The sequence below is a fragment of the Oncorhynchus kisutch genome, linkage group LG12, assembly GCF_002021735.2.
Source record: "Oncorhynchus kisutch isolate 150728-3 linkage group LG12, Okis_V2, whole genome shotgun sequence".
NCBI classification, from domain to species: domain Eukaryota; kingdom Metazoa; phylum Chordata; class Actinopteri; order Salmoniformes; family Salmonidae; genus Oncorhynchus; species Oncorhynchus kisutch.
The window spans coordinates 9,563,418-9,568,417 of NC_034185.2; the positions used below are offsets into that span (position 1 = coordinate 9,563,418).

At 42.7% G+C, this 5,000-nt stretch overlaps 1 pseudogene across 1 annotated transcript in view; it reads right to left on the bottom strand.

Moving 5' to 3' along the window:
* LOC109866445 (ryanodine receptor 3-like) overlaps positions 1 to 5,000 on the bottom strand; it is a 264,698-nt pseudogene that overhangs the window by 160,521 nt on the left and 99,177 nt on the right. The window contains exon 21 of the transcript XR_004212016.1: positions 2,145 to 2,361. The product of XR_004212016.1 is annotated as a ryanodine receptor 3-like (transcript). The remainder of the gene's footprint in view (positions 1 to 2,144; positions 2,362 to 5,000) is intronic.

Below are 5,000 nucleotides of genomic sequence, written 5' to 3' on the forward strand. Positions count from 1 at the left end.
CCCCTGCTAGAATCAGAAGTCAAATGTCTGCTGTTTGCTGATGATCTGGTGCTTCTGTCACCAACCAAGGAGGGCCTACAGCAGCACCTAGATCTTATGCACAGATTCTGTCAGACCTGGGCCCTGACAGTAAATCTCAGTAAGACCAAAATAATGGTGTTCCAAAAAAGGTCCAGTCACCAGGACCACAAATACAAATTCCATCTAGAAACTGTTGCCCTAGAGCACACAAAAAACTATACATACCTTGGCCTAAACATCAGCACCACAGGTAACTTCCACAAAGCTGTGAACGATCTGAGAGACAAGGCAAGAAGGGCATTCTATGCCATCAAAAGAAACATAAATTTCAACATACCAATTAGGATTTGGCTAAAAATACTTGAATCAGTCATAGAGCCCATTGCCCTTTATGGTTGTGAGGTCTGGGGTCCGCTCACCAACCAAGACTTCACAAAATGGGACAAACACCAAATTGAGACTCTGCATGCAGAATTCTGCAAAAATATCCTCCGTGTACAACGTAGAACACCAAATAATGCATGCAGAGCAGAATTAGGCCGATACCCACTAATTATCAAAATCCAGAAAAGAGCTGTTAAATTCTACAACCACCTAAAAGGAAGCGATTCACAAACCTTCCATAACAAGGCCATCACCTACAGAGAGATGAACCTGGAGAAGAGTCCCCTAAGCAAGCTGGTCCTGGGGCTCTGTTCACAAACACAAACACACACTACAGAGCCCCAGGACAGCAGCACAATTAGACCCAACCAAATCATGAGAAAACAAAAAGATAACTACTTAACACATTGGAAAGAATTAACAAAAAAACAGAGCAAACTAGAATGCTATTTGGCCCTACACAGAGAGTACACAGCGGCAGAATACCTGACCACTGTGACTGACCCAAAATTAAGGAAAGCCTTGACTATGTACAGACTCAGTGAGCATAGCCTTGCTATTGAGAAAGGCCGCCGTAGGCAGACATGGCTCTCAAGAGAAGACAGGCTATGTGCTCACTGCCCACAAAATGAGGTGGAAACTGAGCTGCACTTCCTAACCTCCTGCCCAATGTATGACCATATTAGAGAGACATATTTCCCTCAGATTACACAGATCCACAAAGAATTCGAAAACAAATCCAATTTTGAAAAACTCCCATATCTACTGGGTGAAATTCCACAGTGTGCCATCACAGCAGCAAGATTTGTGACCTGTTGCCACGAGAAAAGGGCAACCAGTGAAGAACAAACACCATTGTAAATACAACCCATATTTATGCTTATTTATTTTATCTTGTGTCCTTTAGCCATTTGTACATTGTTAGAACACTGTATATATATATAATATGACATTTGTAATGTCTTTACTGTTTTGAAACTTCTGTATGTGTAATGTTTACTGTTAATTTTTGTTGTTTTTCACTTTATATATTCACTTTGTATGTTGTCTACCTCACTTGCTTTGGCAATGTTAACACATGTTTCCCATGCCAATAAAGCCCTTGAATTGAATTGAATTGAATTGAATTGAATTGAGAGAGAGAGAGAGAGAGAGAGAGAAAGAAAGAGAGATACAGAGAAAGAGAGACAGAGAGAGAGAGAGAGAGAGAGAGAAAGAGACAGAGAGAGAGAGACATCATTATAACACTGTACATAGTCATAATATGACATTTGAAATGTGTGAGTGTAATGTTTACTGTACATTTTTGATAGATTATTTAACTTGTGTTTATTATCTATTTCACTTGCTTAGGAAATGTAAACATATGTTTCCAATGCCAATAAAGCCCTTTGAATTGAATTGATAGAAAAAAAGAGAGAGTGAGAGAGAGAAAGAGAGAGAGTGAGAGAGAGAAAGTGCGAGACTGAGAGAGAGAAAGAGAGAGAGTGAGAGAGAAGAGAGAGAGAGAGACAGAGAGAGAGAGAGTGTGAGAGAAGAGAGAGAGACAGAAAGAGCGAGACAGTGAAAGAGAGAGAGAGAGAGAGAGAGAGAGAGAGAGAGAGAGAGAGAGAGAGAGAGAGAGAGAGAGAGAGAGAGAGAGAGAGAAAGAGAGAGAGAGAGAGAGAGATTGATCAATTGGCTGACAGACTGACTGGCTGACAGACTGTTTACAGGTGTCCAGGTGTATATTATACTACCTGGCTGGTGTCTACAGGAGTGGGGATGAATGAGGCCTGGGAGAGGATCTGTGTTGTCCCCAGTAGGTCCCTGACCCCTCCATGGTCCCTCTTGTACTCCTTCACAGCCTCCACCCTCATCTTCTCCTTGGGGAGCAGCGCCTCGTAACACGGGGAGTAACCCGCCGGGGGCAGAAACTTAAAGTCACCATGACGACCACCCAACAGGAAACGCACCCTGACGAGAAGAGGAAAGCAGGAAGTTGGAGATTCGAGGGATTTCCCAGACACAATAATGTGATGTGTGTCATATTACGTCATACCCGAAGCTAATGTTCTGAACTCTAGCATCTAGACTCGAGTCTACGCTACACTATTCAAATTCCAAAATCTTTATTGTCCCATTGCTCAGCAATTGCCTCACCTAAACTATGTATTTTTATTATATTTAACTAGGCAAGTCAGTTAAGAGGAAATTATTATTTACAATGACGACCTGGGAACAGTAGGTTAACTGGTCTAGGAACAGTGGTTAACTGGTCTAGGAACAGTGGTTAACTGGTCTAGGAACAGTGGGTTAACTGGTCTAGGAACAGTAGGTTAACTGGTCTGGGAACAGTAGGTTAACTGGTCTGGGAACAGTGGTTAACTGGTCTAGGAACAGTAGGTTAACTGGTCTGGGAACAGTGGTTAACTGGTCTAGGAACAGTGGTTAACTGGTCTAGGAACAGTGGGTTAACTGGTCTAGGAACAGTGGTTAACTGGTCTAGGAACAGTGGGTTAACTGGTCTAGGAACAGTAGGTTAACTGGTCTAGGAACAGTAGGTTAACTGGTCTAGGAACAGTGGGTTAACTGGTCTAGGAACAGTAGGTTAACTGGTCTAGGAACAGTAGGTTAACTGGTCTAGGAACAGTGGGTTAACTGGTCTAGGAACAGTGGGTTAACTGGTCTAGGAACAGTGGGTTAACTGGTCTAGGAACAGTAGGTTAACTGGTCTAGGAACAGTAGGTTAATTGGTCTAGGAACAGTAGGTTAATTGGTCTAGGAACAGTAGGTTAATTGGTCTAGGAACAGTAGGTTAATTGGTCTAGGAACAGTAGGTTAATTGGTCTAGGAACAGTAGGTTAATTGGTCTAGGAACAGTAGGTTAATTGGTCTAGGAACAGTAGGTTAATTGGTCTAGGAACAGTAGGTTAATTGGTCTAGGAACAGTAGGTTAACTGGTCTAGGAACAGTAGGTTAATTGGTCTAGGAACAGTGGGTTAACTGGTCTAGGAACAGTAGGTTAATTGGTCTAGGAACAGTAGGTTAATTGGTCTAGGAACAGTGGGTTAACTGGTCTAGGAACAGTAGGTTAATTGGTCTAGGAACAGTAGGTTAATTGGTCTAGGAACAGTAGGTTAATTGGTCTAGGAACAGTGGGTTAACTGGTCTAGGAACAGTAGGTTAACTGGTCTAGGAACAGTAGGTTAACTGGTCTAGGAACAGTAGGTTAACTGGTCTAGGAACAGTGGGTTAACTGGTCTAGGAACAGTGGGTTAACTGGTCTAGGAACAGTAGGTTAATTGGTCTAGGAACAGTAGGTTAACTGGTCTAGGAACAGTAGGTTAATTGGTCTAGGAACAGTAGGTTAATTGGTCTAGGAACAGTAGGTTAATTGGTCTAGGAACAGTGGGTTAACTGGTCTAGGAACAGTAGGTTAATTGGTCTAGGAACAGTAGGTTAATTGGTCTAGGAACAGTAGGTTAATTGGTCTAGGAACAGTAGGTTAACTGGTCTAGGAACAGTAGGTTAATTGGTCTAGGAACAGTAGGTTAATTGGTCTAGGAACAGTAGGTTAATTGGTCTAGGAACAGTAGGTTAATTGGTCTAGGAACAGTAGGTTAACTGGTCTAGGAACAGTGGGTTAACTGGTCTAGGAACAGTAGGTTAACTGGTCTAGGAACAGTAGGTTAATTGGTCTAGGAACAGTAGGTTAATTGGTCTAGGAACAGTGGGTTAACTGGTCTAGGAACAGTGGGTTAACTGGTCTAGGAACAGTAGGTTAACTGGTCTAGGAACAGTAGGTTAACTGGTCTAGGAACAGTGGGTTAACTGGTCTAGGAACAGTAGGTTAACTGGTCTAGGAACAGTAGGTTAACTGGTCTAGGAACAGTAGGTTAACTGGTCTAGGAACAGTAGGTTAACTGGTCTAGGAACAGTGGGTTAACTGGTCTAGGAACAGTAGGTTAACTGGTCTAGGAACAGTGGGTTAACTGGTCTAGGAACAGTAGGTTAACTGGTCTAGGAACAGTAGGTTAACTGGTCTAGGACAGTGGTTAACTGGTCTAGGAACAGTAGGTTAACTGGTCTAGGAACAGTGGGTTAACTGGTCTAGGAACAGTGGGTTAACTGGTCTAGGAACAGTGGTTAACTGGTCTAGGAACAGTAGGTTAACTGGTCTAAGAACAGTGGTTAACTGGTCTAGGAACAGTGGGTTAACTGGTCTAGGAACAGTAGGTTAACTGGTCTAGGAACAGTAAGGTTAACTGGTCTAGGAACAGTAGGTTAACTGGTCTAGGAACAGTGGGTTAACTGGTCTAGGAACAGTAGGTTAACTGGTCTAGGAACAGTAGGTTAATTGGTCTAGGAACAGTAGGTTAACTGGTCTAGGAACAGTGGGTTAACTGGTCTAGGAACAGTAGGTTAACTGGTCTAGGAACAGTAGGTTAACTGGTCTAGGAACAGTAGGTTAACTGGTCTAGGAACAGTAGGTTAACTGGTCTAGGAACAGTAGGTTAACTGGTCTAGGAACAGTAGGTTAACTGGTCTAGGAACAGTAGGTTAACTGGTCTAGGAACAGTAGGTTAACTGGTCTAGGAACAGTAGGTTAACTG